The 21,984-nt window shown below is 39.1% G+C and overlaps 1 protein-coding gene across 7 annotated transcripts in view; it reads left to right on the forward strand.

Moving 5' to 3' along the window:
- Nucleotides 1–21,984, forward strand: part of GLI3 (GLI family zinc finger 3) — a 195,661-nt gene that overhangs the window by 72,046 nt on the left and 101,631 nt on the right. The window contains exon 1 of one of the 7 annotated variants that reach the window (XM_085539974.1): nucleotides 2,920–2,946. The exons of the other annotated variants lie outside the window; for them this stretch is intronic. The gene's annotated coding sequence lies outside the window, so the exon portion shown is untranslated. Of the gene's footprint in view, nucleotides 1–2,919; nucleotides 2,947–21,984 lie in introns of those variants that run through there. 7 annotated transcript variants of the gene reach the window in all.

A 21,984-nucleotide genomic window follows, 5' to 3' on the forward strand; every position in this document is an offset into this window, starting at 1 on the left:
GATAAATAATGACTAAAAGCCTAATCTACTCACAAGGAAAAAATTGCAAGTGGTGGATGAAACGTCAACTGTTGGACTGCGAAAGTTTTTCTCAGTTAATGTGGGAAGATGGCACATTTCTTTAAAGAAGATAATTATTTTTTATGTACATCACAGGTAGTAACACAAGTTGTTCATTTAATAGTATTTTCTATCCTCTAGTACGTTGTAAGCCAAACTAAATCAGAAAGGCAGGTTGAAGTGTGCTGCTGTAGTGTTACTCCCCACAGAAGCTACTGTTCTGTGTGTACATCGCTATAAAAGGGAGGTCTGTAGAGGGAGGTTGAAGCATCCCATGCCTCTGCATCCAGCCCAGCCTTTAGCTCTGGGATTTGCTCATAAGCAGCCTGTGTGACTGTTGTACCAATGCATAAGGCTCTCCTGGGCATGCAGAGTCCTGCTGGACCAGGAGGGTGAGGTTCATTTGCTGCTGAGGCTGTGCTAGAAGGCTGCAAAATGCAAAGTTGCTGTGTTACATAAAGGCAGCCCACAGACTGCTACCTTACAAGATGATGTAGACACCATTCCCTGATGAGCTGACTGTTGGGAAATGACCGCTGTATTTCCTTGCAGAGGCTGGTGCTAGCTGATGCTGCTCTGTGGTTCTGAAGCACAACACCATGTAGTGAGAGTGTGGGGTAGGAGGAAGAAGTCTTAAAATGAGTGGTGAAAAGTCTTGAACTTTATTTGCTGTTTGAATGCACAGCACAGCATGTCTCTAGGCCAAGTTAATTTTGGCAATGTACACAATAGGTCTGGGCTCCAGAAAATGAGAAAATGCTGCGGTCCACTCTGTGGTTTCCATGTAATGCCTTTTTAAAATAAACATTTAGACCCTATATGTTTGCTGCTTGTTTGCTGCAAACTTTTCTAATCTGTGTGTTATAAGAAAAACGATCCGGATCAGTATTTTGATGCAGTCTTGCTGTTTGTGTGGTTAGTTGAATTCCTCCATCTGTACTTTCCCAGAAAGCTTCAAAAGCAAAAGGTGTTTTCTCTTTCATGCTTCCATCCTTCTGCGTAATGCTTCATGAGCTTCACCTAACTGCAACTAGTGGCACTCTTTTATGTTGTCGGTGCAGGGAACTGGGAGGAGCAGCTGGCAGTGTCCTGTTCAACCTAGTTATACTTGGCTTCTTGTTCTTCTGACAGAGCTGTGCACATAGAAGAAGAAAAAGACTTCAAAACCAGTTTATAACTGATTGAATATAAGAGTGGGAAATGAGGGGTGGGAGCTTTAGCAAGATTTCTCCTTTGCCCAGCCTTTCCAGGACCCTGGTGACTTAATGAATTATGGCTTGTAGCTATCGGATAAAGTCTTTTGACAACTCTGCACGTATCTTCTAGTCTCTGTAGCTCTGGTAAGATGTCTCTTGAAATTGCCTGCTTTCCTTTGAGTCATTGACAGACTGAAACACTGACTTGTGGCATTAAAGTCATCTCCCTGTGTATGAGCTGAGTGCTTTGTGTCCGTATACCTCTCACATAGCAGAGCTGTTATTTGACATGGGCTGGCCAACTCTGTGTTTTCATCTAGGGTGAAATGAACATTCTTACAGTGTGCTGGACAGTGATGTTACGGGATATTTGTGCATAATATAGTACATGCGCATACTCTGCAATAATTTGTTTTCTCTGAGTCTTATTGCTTCCTTATTATTTTCCTGCTTATTTTTGTAATGTGATTTTTAATATACTTCTGTATTATGAATGTTTTTGTTTTTTAAGCTATCTCTGATATGCAGCTTTCATATCTTGGCTCCCAGCAACACTGAACCTCATTGTAAAGCCCCTTCGTGTAAAAGCCCATCTAGTTATAACTCTCAAAAATAAGAGGCTTGTCTCCTGAGGACTACTCCATACTGCGTGTGGACTGTAATCCTTTACATTGTTTTTTGGCTTTTGAGTAGCTGGGGACAGAAAGTCAAGGAGTGAGAACTCCCTTTGTTTCATGTAGTGTATGTTGCAAGGAAAGAATGTAACAGAGCAGAAAATAAAGAAAGACATAAAAGAATTTCAGCTCAAGGAGGTCAGATCCATCACAGGCTTAGCGTTGCCTTCAAAGATGCCTGGGACAGGTGGCAGTTCAAGACAATCAGAGGAGAAGCATCCGCTAGTGCTAAGATAAGGGATTCTTGCAGAATCCTGCTATCAGGTCCCAGTTTGCTTTGATGTAACTCTGCTAGAGAAGACTTCTGGGAGCAGGCTACTGCTTCCCTCAGTGATAGGCTGCTGTTGTTCAGCCTTTTAAGGTCTCATTACAGTGGTCCTTGAGGATTAATTCTCTGTAAGGTTTACATGGGAATGGTTTTGTCTGCAGGCCCAGACAGGGACCTTGGTACCACCTGTATGAAACATTATTGTGTTCTTTCATTGTATTTTATCATTTTTCCAAGTAGCTCATGTTTAACATTAATTGACAAAAGGTAAAATCAAATATCTAGCCTTTTTTATTTTTGTTTGTTTTTTTTTTCTTCTCTTTTTGGCTGTTTTTGTTGAACACAGCTTGAGCAGCCCTTTGCAGTCATTGAACCATTAGCAGTATATTGTCACTTTCTGGTTACTCCACTCAGCCTGCTGCTTTTGGCAGTTTTTCATTTCTTCTCTTGTCCCTTAAAGGAGGGAAGTGATGATTGGCTGGGAAGTTGGGTCATCCCACTGCTGTTTGTTTGGTGTGCCTGCACTAGCAGGTTTTACATAACTGCCATTTTGTTCAAGGAGGAGAGTTCAGGAAATGGCATTGTCATAAATTATCAGTAGTAATTTATTAAAATAGACTCATCTGCGTCTATTAGGGTTTGTTTATGAAAAAACATACACCGTTTTTTTTTTTTTTCAAAGGGTAAGAGCCTGCTTCCAGTGAACCAGCAGTGGGAAGAGCACTGCAATAACAAGGTTGGGAATGAGGTACTGAAGTTTGGCATGTAATAGAAAACAAGGGCTTTCCAGCTCCTTTATGTATTTTGTTAGTGGTACAGTTTCTGCCTAACTCTTCCTTATGTATCTTTGTCTTGAAGATGAATAAAAAAGACACATAGCTGCAATTCCTAACTAAGTAACATGTTACTCTGAGCTGGATTATTTTAGTTCAGAATCACCTCTTCATAACTGAAGAAGTTGCAAAGTGTTGCAAAGTCACTTTGAAGCTAGGACTTTAAGATGGTGGCTGAGGTAAAAGTCAGATGAAGGTTCATGTAGGATGGGTGGAAACAGAGACCTTAACCCAGAGGTAGAAGTAAGTTCTGTGGGCAATGAATAGTGTGAGGAATTCATTTCTGCCTCACCATGGAAGTCTTTAAATCTTTTTGAACTCAGATTGTTAGCATCAATTAAAATTATGAAAGCAGGTGGTGTATTATATTTAAAAATGAACAAACAAAAACGATTTCTAACAAAAAATGCACAATACCTGTGAGCCAAATCATTTGGAGGTAAAATAAGGAGTTGTACGTTGTTGTTGCCTATTTGGTGATTTTACCTTAAATATAAATTGAAAGAGCACCTTCAGAAATGTTCTGGAATGTTTTTCAAGTGCTCTGTTTGGACGTTATGTGGTATGCTGAAGTGTGCTTGTATTGTATATATAGCATGTTAGTTTTCTTTATATACAGAAGTATTACAGGAAACCCTATAGCTAGTGCTGGCTATATAAAACTCTATTATTCTATTATTAGCTAATATATAGATATGACCTTTCTACGCTCTTACATTTTCAAACTGCACATAATTTAAGAGTAAAGCAAAAATCTAATTTTAACCGTATCTTTAAAGGTAGTTAAATTTTGCCCATATGAACTGTTTCCCTAATAGCTAATTCTGAGCAAGTGGGAGGATGGGAGAAGCAGAAACTAAGGAAAAAAAAAGATTAAATGAAGGTAGTAAAAAATGTGATGATCTGAGGTGATGTAGATGCCTTCAAGAAGACCTGTCTTCAAAGAATTACAACAAATTCTTGGCAGCCTAACTTTATACACACAGACACACCTGTGTGATTTATATATACTCTCAAGGGCTGTAGCCATAATTTTGATACATATATTGAATATGTATATAAATAAAATAATCTATGCTTACTGGCTCCAAGATTCCAATACCTTGAATAATGTGGTGACGTTTAATTTATGTACTCTTCTTCAATTTTATATTAGAACTTGTCAGCAATTTAGACTTTTATAGTACTGTTCTGTAGGTTGCTGATGCATTTCTGACTTCATAAAATACAGGAAATGAGAGAACTCTTCTTCCCTCACCACAAGACAAAGGCATGAACATTGCCTGTTGCATCTATTGAATTTATTGGCTCTTGCGTAATTTCAGTGTAGGTGCCATCATGAAACATCTTTTCATGCTCAAAGACAACAGAGCAGTTGAACAGCAGTTCATAATGCAGCAAACAGTGGTTAAGTGTTTCAGGCAGAAAAATCTGTTCAGCTAGAGTGAGCCAAACTGAGCCTTGCTTTCTCCTAAGTAGAAGAGGGCTGTATGCGAGAAAGGGCAGAGATTTTCAGTCAGCTTGGTGGGAATGCGATGCTCTTGCCCAAGGATATATGAGGCAACAAGCAGTCTTCTGGGCTGTAATGCTGACTCCTGTACTTGACTTTATCCAGGCACTAAGGAATAATGTCTCTTGGAGACAGGGAAGTAAAATGGGCAGCTCTCATACTATTACTAATTGTTACCATGGTATATGTACAAATGTAAGCTTTGATATTTTCTAAACAACAAAAGTACCTAGTAATCAGTGAGGATCAGCCATCCTGGACATTCAAACTGGAAAGTTCAGCCATTCTTTCATTGTGAGAGAAAAACAATATATGAAAATGAAGCCTCTTTTTTTTTTAACCCACTGTTATGTAAACCAAAAATACAGTAATTGATTTTGCTCAATAGGGAAATAAGCATGGAGAATATAACTCCTGAAAATGAAGTTTCCAGAAAGTTATAAGCAGCTATCAAGTTTCCTAAGTCCTTACATAAATCTACTACAGCAGGTGCTACTAGAAGCCTATATATATCTATATAAATATACAGATGTGTGTACATGCATATACATGTGCATTTGTATTTATATTACATATATTAAAAAATTCTTTGCAGTTTTGGGGGTTTATACATCTGGTTAGACTAAGAGTTTTAAGTGCTAGTAAATTCTGTACTTTTTATTATTAGCAGTAGTAGCATGTTACTTTATTAACAAGGAACAAAATTGTAATGGAAACTGATTTCAGGCTAACAGGTATGGAATAAACTAGAAGTTAATAGATCTTATGTTTATATCTGGTTGTCTCTGTTTGAATTTAGCAAATACTTAGCCAATCTGAAAAGGAAAACAAAAGTAAAAAAGCACTATTTGTACTCGTATTAAGCATTTACGTATGTGTGTGCCATTCAGCAGCAGAGCACTGTTGTTTGTAAATATGACTTTATTTTTGAAGTTGTAGATATCAATGTTGAAGTAGAAATTCGTGCTTGAAATGCCCATTAAACATAGTACAATCTGTCAGAACTGCAGGGATTCACTATTTAAATTGTTTTAGAGAATTTATCATCTGGTGTGTTAAACACTTAGTATAGATTGAAATCATGTTAGCTTGACTGTTAGTTTGACTAAGAAAAAAAAAGCTGGGTGGGTTTCCAAGCTGCTGTTCCATTTCCCTCAGAACTGTTTATGTTCTCCTCCTGTGTAACTCCTTTTCCTTTGGTCTTCTCTTTCCATCAAGCTCTTCCAATCTTTTTTGCTTTATTTATTTATTTATTTATTTTCTATGAAATCCTCCTCTGGAAGCTCCCTTCCTGTCCAGTCTTGTTTTCACCCATGCTTGAATGTCTACTGCTTTTTCTAACCTTTGTATTCTTTCTTCCTGGCCTGTCTTTTGGAGTTAGAGCCCTGTGAGATTTATTTTATTGCCTTATGTTCATGTTGCAAGAAACTCTTCACAACTTAGGTAACTTCTGTGTAAAGAAGTACACAGCAGATTCTGTTCTGAGTTCACACATGCTTCAAAGCATAACACTTAAGCAGCTATTGAAAGGATTTGGACACTGAATAGGGTCAACTCAATTCTTTAATATCTATCTGAGCACAGACTGCTGCTTAGGAAGAAATGCAGGTCTTTGATATAATGTGGGTAAGAGCTTTTCCTTGATTTGGGTGGTACAGTATGAAACAGTGGGGTCTGGTGTTGGTACTACAGGCAGCTTGAAACTTGTTCAATGAAGCTGAGGGTCTCATCACGTGAAGTGTGCAAACTGACTGTATGCCTGTTGTGCATGAAACACCTTCCCATTCAGAACAGCTGAAGGCTAGCAAGTATGTTCAAACTTAAATCTTTATATGTTCAAAAAGCAAGAGAACAGACTTCTTAAAAACAGACCAGCCTGGAAGTAATGCCAAAGTGATTTTGGTCTATTGTCAATTTCAGGAATTCTTCGTACATACCCTGTTTTTACAAGGTGTAGTTTGGGAGGAAAGAAGGAAGTAAATCTTCCTTTCTTGAGCAGTTTTTAAAGATACTAAAAGACTTGTTAAACATGATTCTTCATAAATAAATATAATATAGTAAAGCTAGTAGTGGAGAATATTTTTGTCACTGGTACACATTATTTAAAAAAAAAAAAAGAAAGAAACAAAACTCCAGGGGTTGATTAAAGGAGGCTCCGTGTCATGTGTTCTGTGTGAAGGACGATTTTTCTCTGAAAGAAGTACACGCAGACCCATTTCCCATTTGTAGCAACTGACAAGTATAGCACTTGAGATTTGTTGGAGATCTCCAAGGAAGTTTTTGGCAAAGCCACAAATAAAAATCTTCATCTACTGTGCTAAACCAATGCTCTACCAATTAACTAAGAATACTTCCAAGAAAGTGGATTCCAGTCTCTATTCCTAGCTTAATTTTCATGTTGGGTTACTGTTTTAACTCTTCATTTTATAGATATTCTTCCAAAGCCTTTTTACTGGCTAGATTTTTCTTTTCACCTGAAGCTGCTTTAAAATCTGAGATTGGGACAGTAATTTAGTAGTTAACAACTGATACTTAAAGCAATATTATCTACTTATGCTTAAAACAATATGTAAACATTGTGCCAGAAGCCATATGAAGCGTAGTACGGTTATGTAAATATCTTCATTTTTTAGAAATATTGAGCATTAAGAACTTTTTTTGGAAGCTCTCCAGGGCTTGGTAATTTGAAATTGAAGAATGCTTTCTTGAACGGTGTAAAATATCTACTGAATTTCTAGTATGCTGAATATTTTTTAAGATTCCACTCACAGAGTCTAACATTGAGTTCTGTTTTCTGAAAGTCTTGGCTTCTGCTTCTTGTTCTGAATTTGGATGTCTTATTTGCATCGATTTTGCCTGTATTCAAGATGAAAATATGCCGTGCTTTAACGCGTGTGGAAATTTTGCTCTGTAATGAAAGTTCAAATGTTGCCACATGGACAGAGTAATGTGGCAGGTCCCAAAGAAGCAATTGTCAGCCTTGTCAGCTCTACTAACACCCATATTTTAATATGATGATCAACTTTTCCCATTTATTAAAGTAAAAAAACCCATTGTTTAAAAATAACTAAATCCTCCTCTCAGTGAATTGTCGTCTCTCAACGTTTTCTCATGTCAGTGTATTCCACAAACTGCAGGTTGTTACAAGAAATGTCTTGAACCTAAGAGTCTGCTTAATTGTTCTCTTTAACAAGATTGTTGTTCCTAATCATGTGAACTCGCATTCTGAGGCAGAAACATTGGGTACCCTAACTGAAGGGAAAAGAAGATTGCATGGAGAGAGTAGCGCAGGGACATCGTACAAAATTCCTACAAGAAAACACTCATTTTAATAGCATGTTACAGTCACTAACTGACAGCAGTGGAATTAACCTGTCTCATGGTTTATGAAATCCCAGCGTTTATAAAAATGAAAATTAGCAGTTAAGGCTGTCATACAACATACAGTACTTACATAGTAAATACCAACCTTAAGCAACATTAACTCAACACAAAATAACTACTACTCGAAACTTTCATTTTTAGGTAACAAACAGGCTAAACTGTAAGCATTGGCTTGAAAACTCCATGCTCTGCAGTCTTTGCTGTAATGTCAAAATGCTGAGAACTACACAAAAACCTTACATGACAGAGTAATAAAACTAGTGTATTATGCCAAGTACTTATTAATGATATATTCATTAAAACCCCAAGTATGAACCATTAATTATGCTCTAAATTTTTACAAATGTATAAAAACCTGTTATAAACTCTTCCTTTTTAACTCTGAACGGAATCATACAGGAAACTCTTTTATGGACATCACAAGTACTAAACAGAAATATTTGCTTTCAAATATACCTATGAAATGGAGGGTGTGTGCCTTAAAGTAGAACAGCTTGATAACATGATGTAACATAATCATAAAATCTCATCAATTTAGATAAAGTTTCAGGTATGTGGTGTAGTTTTATTTCTGTTTACCCAATGAGGGTAATTGTGTATGTTCATTACAAAGAGTCTGGTTTATGTTCGTAGCCACTCCTTTCTTTGCTTTCAGATTGCTGGAGTCTTGGAAGTGATGTGTTATGTAGGTACACTTCTGTCACCTAGTAATGTTAAACAGATTTTGAAACAAATTGTATTTGGAATGGGCAGTTTGGACCAAGATCAAGTGGACTGAATCTTTCTGGATATCCTTGGCATTCTCCAAAATGAAATACTGCTATGACTTTTCAAGGACCCTGCAAATATTCTTTTGTTAGGAAACATTTGGAAAGCAAATGTCTTCCAAGGTGATAGAAATTCAGTTCAAACTCGAGCTTTGGCAAAGCTTTTGGAGGAGCAAATACCGTGAAGGAAGATTCTTCACTTCCAACACCTGGGTTGGAGTTGAGTTAAAAGTGTGTCTTACTGTGATAGTTGATCATTAGTGTCATATTCACACCCTGAAGAAAGTGGTCTCCAAAGTAACTATTGCCTAAGTCAAAGTTTCAAACCGTAGCAGTAGTGCAAAATAAATGGATATTTATATATGTAGCATGAAACATAAAAGATAGGTAGTGGTAAAGTCGAACTGTCTTCTGGTTACTTTCCAGATGTGCTTGTTCATGAAGACATGTATGCTGAAGTAAAGTTTTGTTCTTGGTAAAATAGAGCAGTAAGGTGTATATTCCTGTCTGCCTATTGGCAGCAATTAAAATATTTTAATTACAGGGAATTTGTGTACATTCTGACATCTATACACAGCAGTCATCAAGCAGTGCTTCTTATTTTCTTGTCCTCTTTTGTTAGCACTCACACTCAGGAAGAATAAAGGGAAAAATAAAACTAACCTTCATTACAACTCTTTGAGTCTGGGAAGGGTATAATGAGAAGCAGTGTGCTGATATGTTTTTATAAATATTAGTTTACTGCATACCACAACAGAGAGCAAATACATGCAATTACTTGCAAATTTCTTCAGTGTTTGTATTTATAAATCTCTGCCTAAATCTTCCCAGCTGGGAGTTAGGGTAGTCTTTCCGCTGTGGAAGCAGGCCTTTGTTCTCATGTTCAGCTTCAGCTCAGTCTGGAATAATTCAGAAACGTATTAGATAGATTTCTGCTCCCAAAAGGCATAATGAAATAACCTTCACTCCCAGCCTTAGGGAAATAAGCACACAATCACAGTTTGGGCAGATTTCTCGATTAAACAAAGAACTAACTGTGCACAAATTGCTCCATAGCAATTTGTAAAGTGTACACTTTATAAATTTCTTGCAGATGTAAAGCTGATATTTTTTTAATCAGAATGACAGGGCAGTTAAAGTCAAAATGTCTTCAGCGTTTTCCCTTTGCTGTATAATTAGTATCAGAAATATTTAGATTTAAAATGGAATTGCTAACACATCCTGGGTTACTTCTGATTTGTTTTTGGGAGTCAATAAAATGTGATGTCAAACCAAAGCTAAGATCTACATTTAATATATATGGTGAACTTAATCCATCTGGAATGGATTCAGGATAACTTTGTGCTGTCAATTTTTATTTTGTTTAATTTCATATGTGCTCAGCAAAGGAATGAGAAGTTATTGCACTTAATGTTGTTGTGACTTAAGGTGTTCTCTGGTCAAATTATTCAATAAATCAAAATCAGACTGTGGTTGTAGCTGTTAAATGTTGTTTAGAATAGGACATTTAGGAGATTTTTAGCAGCTTTCTATTGATTGAACAAGACACACGTGTCATGCAAATGGATGCAGTATTTTGATGAATTAGATGGCAAGTCTAGGGGCCCAGTAAACAGAACTTTTTTTTTATTGGCCTTTGTTTTAAAATGAAAGGTTGTATTTCTTGTAAAAAATACCACTCAAGTATCATTCTGTTGCCCTTCTCCTTGTCTTCAACCCATATTATTATTATTTGAAATCTCTCCAATGTTTAAAAAATGTGCTTATTTGTTTTCTAGACATTAGGTTGCCACTGCATACCCTGTCCTTTGGCTAATTAACTGATTATAAGCCCTGCGGTCACCTAAATTTGCAAGGATATTGTTGCTGTTTGTGGAAATCGGTAGAGAAACCCACAACACCCTTTCCATGCAATATCACAACAGCTTCTTAGGTGGGTGTTAGTTAGGTGGGTGCATCTCTGGCCCTGGTTCTCCTTTTGCTCCATCTAGATTCCAGAGCTGAAATCAGTAGAGCTGCGGTCCTGTAATAGAAAACAGGACCCGTCTCCCTCTGCTTTGAATGTCATGTGCTAAAGAGGAGCTGCTGCATAAATATCAGCACAGCTATCAGCAGATGCCAATAGCTCCTATTTCCACAAGCCTGATGTTCAATTTCAGCTTAAACAGAAAGGAAAAAGAAAAAACAAATGAGCTTTTCTCAAACAATGTGGACCCCCTTGCCATAAAGTGTGCTGCTTGTCAAAAACATCATTGTTTGAGTAGTATGCAGAAAACTACATATCCCAGGTGGTCTAGTGGTTAGCATTTGGCGCTCTCACCCATGCGGCCTGGGTTTGATTACTGATCAGGAAATGTCATGGTCAGGGAACCATCCTCTGCAAAGTCCTCTGGGATATGTAATTTTCTTCTGTGAACTGCACATTCAGCAAAATCATCCATGCTTTACATGATGTTATGATGTGGAATACTGATAGCAAAATTACAAAATTACAAAACCATGACATTGATGCTGTACTAACTTTAGGACACCATAGGTGTCAGTGCAAGCTGCACCACGAAGCTGTGGACAAGCCTGCAGGATCCTTGGTGTTCTCCCAAAAAAGCATGGAATTCTGGGTAGTCCTTTGGAGTTTCCTGTGGTGTCAGTAAGTTATGAATTGGGAATGTTATGGTTTGGAGGCTCTACAATGTTTAAACCTTAATGGCTATTGTACTAGCCCCTCTAGCCTGACACTGCCTGTCACTTTCAAAGGAAATGTGAGAGGCACAAACAGGAAGCTTGAAATCTCTTCTTGGATGCACTTAATAATAGAATGGGAAAATTAAAGTTGTGCAAGCTTAGCTGTGGTTTGGGTGCATGTTATAAATGGGGGAGATAAGAATACGTACATAAACTGTTGCTGAAGACTACACTTAGCACACATTTGCACGTGTGTTTACTCTGTACACCTGGACTAGTGTCCAACCTTGTATGTAAAATGAACAGAAAAATACTAACATGGTTTCAGGAGGGAGGAGCGCTAGGGCTGCCTTGTTAGGGCTACTCACTGTGAAAGGAGACAGCAAAATGTTAACTGGCATCTTGGGCTAAAGAGGAAAAAGATGCGTTTACTTGAAAACTGCATTTACTTGAAAATTCTTCTTATCTTTTACTCTGCTTCATGTTTGACAGGACCTTCTGACAGCTTTTACCCATCAAGCAGATATATAACACTGCTCAAACTACCTATATTCTGATAGCTGAACCCAATGTTTGGAAATGAACTTTACGTTTATGGTGGACATTTAATTAAATACTGCGTTGTTCTGCCAGTAGAGTCTAGCAATTGCTTGAGGTGCTCTGCTTTTGCGCCAGAGAATCTGCAGTGGCATGTTGAGCAGGAAGGCCCCAGCTTGGTTTTCTTTTAAAATTGCATTTAAATGCACACTAGATACACATTCATCACTTTAATCTAAACTTTACTGTAAATTAACATGTATAGCCTCTGAGATCATACACTTTCACAGAAGTACTCTAATGAAACTTGGCAGCTTTCACCCAGTAACATCATTTGTTCCATTCACTAGCAAAAGCAGACCTCAAACAAGTCAAAACTGTTTTCAGTAATGAGTTCCATTATTTTTCTTTATGTTTTTGGAGTCTCAAAAGCCTCCTGTCCTGTGTCTTTATTTTACAATAAGTCAAAAAAACACGACAAGCCTGCAGCTGTATCAAAGGAAAGCTTTTACATTTAAGATCCTGAGATGTTTGTCATTTACAGTAACCAAGTGTGGGACTTCAATTAGCATGAGTGACTTGTCAGTAAGGAAGCTTTCTTCTCTGAACTGCTACATTAGTTGCTTGATGTTCACAGATGCTACTACAGTGTTAAATTGCCTGTCGTGTGGATGATTCAGTTGTAGTGTTTTGCATCCCTACTGATACTCATATAATGCTGACATGAAAGTCAGATGCTAAAGTAAGTTCATAAATATGTGTATAAAGGGTTTGTTTGAATTACATATTTCTGTTGACCTCATATACAAGTGCCTGCAATTTATCATAGAAACACCACTGAGGCATGGATGGTGAATGAGTTGGTCACAACCATACGTTATCATCAGGAAACAAAGTGACTGCTCACTTTTGGGGTAGGGAGTGGGGTGAAACTTGACGTGCTGTCTTTCTCCTCTGTAGGAGAAACCCAGCATAATTCAGTTTTAGCCATCTTAACATATGAAAATGGGAGAAAAAAAAAAAAGAAAAAAGTTGTAGGAAAGACGTAAGATTTGTGCTGCCTAAAAATGAGCATATTTGGGGAAGTCAGTAGAATTTTCCATGCAGTTTGCCCGCTGTGTGAGCTGTGAAGTCTGCTGTGGTTACTGTTAGCCCATCATCATATATAAATGGTGTGTGACCCACCTTTCAGGAACAAATCATTCCTTTGCAGGGCAGAGGCTTCAGGTTAGACAGTTCAGGGTTTAGTCTCAGCTCAGAGCTCTGTCTTGAACTTAGAATGTGGTGGCAAAATCTGGAGAGAAAATGTTCTGTTTCACTGCAAGTGAAGCTGCTTTGTTTAAACAGATTTAACTCACTCTTCTTAAGAGGGTACTTAAATACTTTAACTTTATCCTGTGCCCAACTGTTGTGCTTAATCATGTAGGTACACTAATAAATAACTGGAAAGTTCTAGACTTGCATATTTTCAGGCAAGTTTTTTTCTTTAATTCTGGTGGCTATGTATTGTGGCTATTAGTCTAAGAATTGTAGTGGCAAGAAAGTCTATTGTAGTGTGAATGTCTTGAAAATTATTGCTTGATTCAGCAAGGGAATTGATGACCCCCTGAAGTTCTCCGCAGAAGTCAGTGTTGGTCTGCAAGTCATTAGTAGGTCAGTTGATATGTCTCTCAGTACATCTATATGGATAAGCCTCACTGTGTCTATTCTGATGAGTTCTCCAGTTCGTGTTTTTGGAAGCAGTATCAAAGAGAAAAGAATTTGTCTTAATAATAGTTTTTTATTTGTTAAATAGCTCTTTATGCATATATAAGTTCTTAAGTAATCAAGAAAAAGACAGAGAACATTAGTAGAACTATACTGCTGTGATCTTGGATTTATAACATGCTTGGCATTCCCACCAGTTAAGCCATGTTGCCTGATAGAGTTGTATTATGGATCTTCAAAAAGCAGGGGAAGGACATAGAAAGCCTTCCAGGCAAAAGTGTCTTTCTGATAGCAGAAGAATGAGAAATGTCTGTTCCACTTTCCAACTATTCTATACTTGGATGGCTTCTTTTCCTATTAATTTTTTCTTGGCTTCTGCACACTTTGTACTTTATTTCTGTCAGACCTTTTTCTTTTCATGTAGTGCCTGTGCAGCGTACTTAGCTACTGATTAATGGGAACCTTGACTCAGAACACCTGGATGAAACAAGTGTTTAATTTAACAGTGGATAAACTTGGGGGCAGAGATCTCATGTACCTCATTCTTAAACAGTAATCTCTTATATTCAGTGCCCACCGTCTAGTGCAAAAGGGATAATATTTAAGCATCTGCTGTCAGCTGCTTTCAGCTTAGCTCAGCAGTGACTCAAAGGGTTCTATTGATATGTCACTATATTTTTTCTTTACTTTTCCCTATCCCTTATCCATAGGTAGCTCCCTCCTTTGTTTGTGAAAGAAGCAGAAGGTGTCCTTTGTCTTCTGTGTGGCTCTATGTATGGTTAGATGTTTCATCATGGAATTCTGAACCATCTTCCTGTGATGGCTGTGTTTCAGCTGCCCATGTTTCTGTTGCTATGTACATGTATGTATTTATCCTGTTTTGCAAAGCTTTCATTACAAGGCCCATGTATGTTTTTTTTCTCTCCTTTTCTTTCTCCTTATAGAGAAGTGTATGGTTAGAAGATCGAAGCTAAAAATTAGGATGAACAGAATGAGGGGAGAGCAAGCTTGGTGACTGGTGTGAGGTGTTACGTTGCATTTCCTATTAGCTGGAAAAGCTCAGACACCAGCCCACAGTGCAAAGACACCTTTATTAAGATGGAGTGAATTGGTCCTGCATGTCCTTTAGTCTTTGGCTTTCTTGGCATTGTATTAAAAATGCCTTAGTCAATACACTAAAATTTTGAATAGGTGAACTTACATATGAGTCTTCCTATCCAAGTGCTTAGTCTAAGACACACGTAAAGCATTCAAGTAACAGAATACTTACTGTAAGGATGAAAACGTGACAGTGTCCTGGATAGAACTCTTGTGACTAAATTCTCAGGTGCCCATTATATGCAATCTGTTCTCCCACTCAGTGATTCACATTTTGCATGACTAAGGTTTCTTGTGGAGAGTTTTTTGTATCTATTTCTGTGTTACCTATAAGCAATAAGGTGCAGTTGATACGGTGGAGGGAACAGATGCCATTCAGAGGGACCTTGACAGGCTGGAAAGCTGGGCTCGGGTGAACCTAATGAGGTTCAACACGGCAAAGTGCAAGGTTTTGCACTTGGGCCGGAAGAACCCAAGGTACCTGTACAGTCTGGGAGGAGTGGTCCTTGAGAGCAGCTCGGCAGAGAAAGACCTGGGGGTCCTGATGGACGAAAAACTCAACATGAGCCAGCAGTGTGCTCTGGCAGCCCGGAAAGCAAATGGGATCCTGGGCTCCATCAGGAGAGGGGTGTTCAGCAGGGATAGGGAGGTGATTGTCCCTCTACTCTGCTCTTGTGAGGCCCCATCTGGAGTACTGTGTCCAGGTGTGGAGCCCTCAGTACAAAAAAGACATGGAGATTTTGGAAAGGGTCCAGAGGAGGGCCATGAAAATGATCAGGGGGCTGGAGCACCTCCCCTATGAGGACAGGCTGAGGGAGTTGGGTTTGTTCATCCTGGAGAAGAGAAGGTTGCGGGGTGACCTCATTGCAGCCTTTCAGTACCTGAAGGGAACTTACTCCCAGGAGGGGAGTAAACTCTTCGAAAGGGCTGACAATAGCAGGACACGGGGAAATGGTTTTAAGTTGAACGAGGGAAGATTTAGGTTGGATGTTAGGGGGAAGTTCTTTACTAGGAGAGTGGTTAGGTCCTGGAACAGGCTGCCCAGGGAGGTTGTGGATGCCCCGTCCTTGGAGGTGTTCAAGACCAGGTTGGACAGGGCCCTGGGCAACCTGATCTAGTAAATGTGTATGTTTGGTGGCCCTGCTAGGCAGGGAGGTTGGAACTGCATGATCCTTGAGGTCCCTTCCAAGCTGGGTCATTCTGTGATTCTGTGATCTGTGTGATTCTGTGATTCAGGGTTTTACTTTACTGAGCATGCATTCTGAGGGAATGGCCTTAAGTGAAGTTGCACCAGGGGGGCATCAAGTTGGATACTGGGAAAAACTTACCCAAATGAGTGGTCAGGTACTGAAATGGACTGCCCAGGGAGGTGGTTGAGTCTCCATCCCTGAAAGTGTTCAGGAAATATGTGGATGTGATGCTAAGGAACATGGTTTACTGGGCAACGTTGGTAATAGGAAGATTTTTGGAGTAGATGATCTTAAAGGTTTCTTCCAAATGTAATGATTCTTTGTGTCTAGGGTGTAAACTCTTGCAAATCATTCTTCTGCATTGTTTTGAACACATTTTTTAGTCATTTTCTGTACTTTTATCAAAATTTTATTGAAACCTTAATAGTTTCTGTCCACAGGCTGGACACTCGCTATGGCTGTGCTTTCACTGTGCATACAACCATAATTCCTGTTGCTTCTTGTAGGGTCATGCTGTTGGCGTTTTGCAAGTGCCTTCTTGGAAGGTTGCTTCTGCTTGTCCCAAGAGATCTGAGACTTGCTCCTTTGTTACTTTGTGATTGTTTTGTTTTCCCTCTAGAAACTGAGTTCTAATCTGGCCTAGTCTCGTCTGCTGGCTGGCAAATTCTCTCTGTTTTTGTAAGCAGTAATTATGGAGTGCTTTTTGGAACATTTGATATTCCCCTCCAAATCTGCATGTTTAACTCATCTGTCTGAAAACATTAGGAAATTAATGTAAATCCTTTCCCCCTTAGGAAATTCTCTAACACGTGGTATCTCTTAGAGTTTTCTTAAGTTTCAGTAGTCTTTCTGCAGTACAGTTTTGTGGCAACATCTACTGGAGGTATTAACAGATAGAGAGGTTCAAAGTCTTAAGAGAATGCAGTAAGAATGTGGTAAAAGGCATATTGTGTACTAGCCCCAGTAGGTGAAGAAATACTGTGGAAGTGATACAGAAACAAAAAAGAATTGATAGAGAAAAATAAAAGCTCTTAAAAGGAACATTCATTGAACTTGGAAATGGGAGCAGAGGTTGTATTCAGTGAGGAACAGCTTTGCGGGTGCACAGTCAGCAGTCTGTATGAACTTGTTGAAGTGTCTGGTTTACCTGTAGTCCCACATAACTTTATACATGTTTTTCTCAGTAAAATATCCATTCACTGGAGCATGGAATCTTCTAAGACTAGCTGGCATTGCCTTTTAGAGTATATCACAATACAGCTGTTTAGCATGGAAAATCTGATACTGTATATTGGCATAAAACTAATTTATGCTGAATGGAAAATAGGAGTCATTTTATTGGTAAATGATGGACAGCATGTATGCCATACCCTAGGTAAGTTTACACAGCTTACCAGATCCATCTGTACTAAGGATAATGCTTATATATATTTAAAACAAACAAACAAAAAACGGTGCCAGAAATATCAGTAGCTATCAGGGGACTGAATATATATTTATTTCTAAATAAGCTTGTTAAAAGAATTTTTTTAATTTTTCCTTTCCAATGTCTGTACTCCTCCTTGAATAAAAAAATAATTCATGCAAGGTAGCAGGGCAGTAACAGAATGTACAGTCTATTACGAATAGTTAAAATATTTGAAGAAAAACAAATTATTTGTAAGAAATTCAAACGCTGAAGGAGAGTCTGGAGAGATGCAAGAAGGACTTTGCACTGTGTGGCTGCTCTCGGGTTCTGTCAGCCAAACCCAAGGTGACAAGTTGTTGATTCAAAAGGCTCTGCAGGAATGTTAAATGGTTATAGTTATTTAATACTTACACTCTCTTAAGTTACAGACTCTTTATGTAAATCTTTGAAATGCTTTTCAATCATGCACTAGTTTGCACGAATGCAGGCTGCCCTCTTTTACAGGTGAGCCTCAAGGTCTTATATAAATCCTTAAATGGAGTAGAGCTGGGGAGGTTACCCAGGGTTTTCTGCACTGATGGATCTCTGCTTTTTTGCTGTGATGCAGAATCGATCTCCACTAGGTTGACTAACTTTGGAGATCACTGTCTGGTGAACAGAAGCCCCCTTTTACCTATGATTACTAAAAATTGCTCGTTTTGACAGTTTCATACAGGATGTCCTAAGTGAAAACTAAACAAATAGCTCCTGGAGCCCCACTAGGCAATCTGGCAACTTTTCTGCAGGTTAGGGGAAACCTAAAACCCCTTCATTTCAGGGAACAAGGCTGAATTACAGTATGTTTTTGGTGTTCACTCCAAGTAAGTGCCATTCATGTATTCCATCGTGTTACGAGATTTATAGTTCTTTCCACACAGTTTCTAAAAGAAAATTAATTATTATTAATTCAGTGTTTGAGTAATATATAAAACAATTATTTATTTGGAAATTGGGGGTAAAAGTTTACTCTTCATGAAGTCAAAGGCAATTCCTCCATGTACACGTGTGTTCGCTTTTAGGGAATTATGTCTTTTGGAAATCTCTAATCTCTGCTCAGGAGCCTGATTTTAGGTCCTTCTCTTTCTGTTGTAGCTCTAATTACTGCATACTGCATTGTCTTGAATTTGGTCACTCCTTTGTGTTCTGTGAAGTATTCTGGTTTTGCTTACTTTGTTTGCAGCGAACTTTCAAGCTGTGGTACTCTGTTTTGTATTATGTGATTATTTCAGCTTAGAAATCTCCACCACATGGTTCATGTACTTTGTAATTAAGAGACATTTATAATGAAAAATTAGATCCAAACAATGAAAGACAAAGGCAAGACTTGATTATACATCTAGGGAGAAAACAGCAACAAACCAAACCTCATGATATTAGAGCTCTTTTTTTTCCCCCCCATCATCTCATAAGTTCATTCTTTCTGTCATCAGATATTCTTTCCTAACTTGCAGTGAAATAAAATATTTATACTTTGAATATACTTAGGAAAAACTGTAACTTTTACAGCACCTGTGATATTGCCTCTTAGACTCCTTGTAACACCCCTTGTTTCCTTTTCACCATGAGAAGTAAATGTTAGCCTGAAGAAATCAGTATGAAAATTCAAGACAGTCAAGATACATAAAAGACTTCTGTACTCGTAAATTCAGACTTTTTCACTTAATGGCTGCATTTTTTAAGAGAAGATACTTGATATATAAAAGTGGAACACATTCAGCTCACGATGAAAAATAGCTTTGTTAAAAGTGAGCAAGTCGGACTGCTAGAAAATACCCATAATACTAGGAAAATATCGAATTATGTGACAGTAGTAGCACATTTTTGAGGCATGACCAAATAACATATTGCTCTGAGCATTTCCCTGCCCTCTTGTTGTTTTTCCCCCCTGGAACTCAGAGGAAATGGATACTACACACCCACCCATTCACAAAAATCCTGGCAAGAAGCCAGTTTCCCTCTCTTCATCTAATGTTCCAAGCTCCGGTCTCTTTTTCCCATCTCCTTTCTTACTCTTCTTTGCAGTTGCTGCCTGCCAGATTTGTACCTATTTCAGCTACAAATGAGCTCTATAAGGCCCTCCCAGAGGGGTCTCCTCATATTGCTTATTATCCACATGGATCTTTATCCTCAGTGCTTCCAAAAACTTGCATTTATGCGGGCTTCATACTTATTGGGAGAATTTTTTTTAGCTGTTACTTTATTTCCTGGTTCTCCATTGAATTCTCCATGTTCTTGTCTGTCATTTTAAAGTGTCTGTATTGGCATAGGTTGCTGCCAACAAGTGGAGAAAAAGTGTTAAGAAGTCCTTGCAGACATCCGTAAAACAGATCTTTGCCAATACTTTTTCCCCACCTGGTTTGGCAGCAATAGGAATACCTGTTGAGGCAGCAGTGGCTCCTTAGCCCCTCCAGATTCCCTGGCTGGAGCAGTCTTGCAGGGTTTAAATGCAATGCAACATATGTCTGTGCCAGTATTTGGTGGCTTGGGGCTGAAGCTGTCAAGTGAAAAACTGTGTGTACTGAATTGTCCCCATAGTGATTCTTAACTACTTGGGCAATGTAGATTTTGGATTAAGTCCAAACTCTTGATTTTTTTATTTTATTTTATTTTTTTTCCATGTTGGAGTTAACACTTCACGAAGAGGCACTGGGGTATTAAATAGAGAACACTGGCTGGAATAGCTCTTCCCAGCAGACACCTCTGTATTTTATTTGATTTGCTGGAAACTCCCTGGCCTGCTTTAGTCTTCAGTCTGCTAAGGAACAGGAAGGTTTGAGCCACTGTAGAAGGGCAGATGTGTCCATATATGTCAAAGAATGCCTAGCATAGCAGTGCCCTGCTCTAGGTGCTGGCTCTGTTTGCGGCTATGCTGGAAGTGCTGAAGAACTGTCATTAAAGCATTAGTTTAGAATCTCACCATGAACAGGCTTGTGCCCATTCACTCTTAAGTGCTGGGGTTAGCACAGGGCCTGTGGGTCCATCTCAGCTGGTGTAGTTGTGGGTGCTTGTACCCACCAGTGCCCCACCAACTCTGGTGCTAATGCCAAGGGTTGAGAGTGCTGTGCAGGCTGCACCAGCTGCAAGCTTGCTGCCTGGTAATCAAGCCAGGTCTTGAGCTGTGAAGCCAAAGCTTTCGTTAGCAGGGCTCCACTGTTGTACCTTTCGTCTTTGCCATTTCTGGGCTGAGGGGAGCACACCAGGACTTTGTCATGTGACTTGCATATGAATGACTTAGCTCCTGATTCTCAGGAGGGCTCCTGATTCTCAGGAGGGATTCACCACCTAGTGAAGTATGTGTGTGCTGGTTTTGCCTCCCACATGCAGAAAAAACTTGTTAGGCTGCTCTATACAACCAATGGGTGCATCTGGTTCATATAGAAGGGCTTTCCTTAATACCTACATGCATAAAATTGTACTGAACCAACGCAGAACAACCTTGATGGGCTTGTGTAGGTACAATGAGCAAACTGGTTCTGAATCAGGTATTAAAATCCTAGTGTACCTACAAGCTGGTCTACAGTGCAAATCCTGTATGCCTCATTAACATGCTCTTGTTCCAGTGTAGTCTTCACACCCCTTCTCACTCTTCAGCTCATCACCAGGGAGCAAGGAGCTTCCCCGTACTCAGAGTGCAGATCAATTGTGCTCATGTACATAGGAAAAACATCATCTACCCATGAGCCCAGTGCTTCAGTTAAGAGAAAACATAATCGCGGATTACTTCCAGACCCCTCTACTCACCTATTACTCTCTTCTTGGGAAGGGAGAAAGGAAGGAGCTCAGGAGTGTTTTGTTTCTAAGCCTGCGTCTGAAAGGGAGAGTCTCCATTACTTCCCCCCCCACCCCCCCAGAAAAAACAAGTATGCCAAATTTGTAATCAGATACAAATCAGAATGAATGCCAGAAGCAAATGCAGGCAAAGGGAGCTTTTCATATTTAGAATCACTTTCCCACCTAGCTAAAGAGTCCATACACGTGCCTGGCATGATCACGCAGCCCTCCCTGAATCATCCTGGAGGGCTCACCTAGTGTTCAAGTGTCGATTTTCAACTCCATTATTTTCCTGGTTGTTGATGCCCCACTTCAACCTTCTTGAAATCTTTCAGGTGGGTGGGAAGAAAAGGCACCTACCTCTTGTCCTGGCGATTTGCAAGAGCTGCTCTGAAAATAATGCCAGCTGTTTTGTTATGTTTTGCCCACAACATCACAGGTGGATGTTGCTAGTTTGGCAGTAGAAGCTGAATCTTCCCACCAGTATTCTGTTACATTTTGTTGCTGTGCAAACACAGCAGAGCAGTAGGTGGTACATTTCAGTAGCAGTGGGTAACCTCTGCTGGTGCACAGTTTTAGGAGCATGGCATACAGGTGTTTGTGCATAGCTTACAAAAATGCATAGCTAATAGTTGTGACTGTCTTGAAAAATAGTGTTTATTATTTGTGAGAATTTGCTCTATCAAATGGTGTTATTGTGCTCTTTGTATCCGTTACGGTTTTCGTAGAAATAAATCAGAGGCATTACTTTCAGACTGACCCACATAGACGCTACTTGTCTCAGAAGTGAAGCTTATAGCTTGAGTGTTATGAGGAGCTGTTTCTCAGATTTCTGTCAGAACAAATAAGCCTTGTTTGTG

Source organism: Coturnix japonica, chromosome 2 (genome assembly GCF_054131305.1).
Source record: "Coturnix japonica strain WE chromosome 2, WE-NBRP24, whole genome shotgun sequence".
Taxonomy (NCBI): Eukaryota; Metazoa; Chordata; class Aves; order Galliformes; family Phasianidae; genus Coturnix; species Coturnix japonica.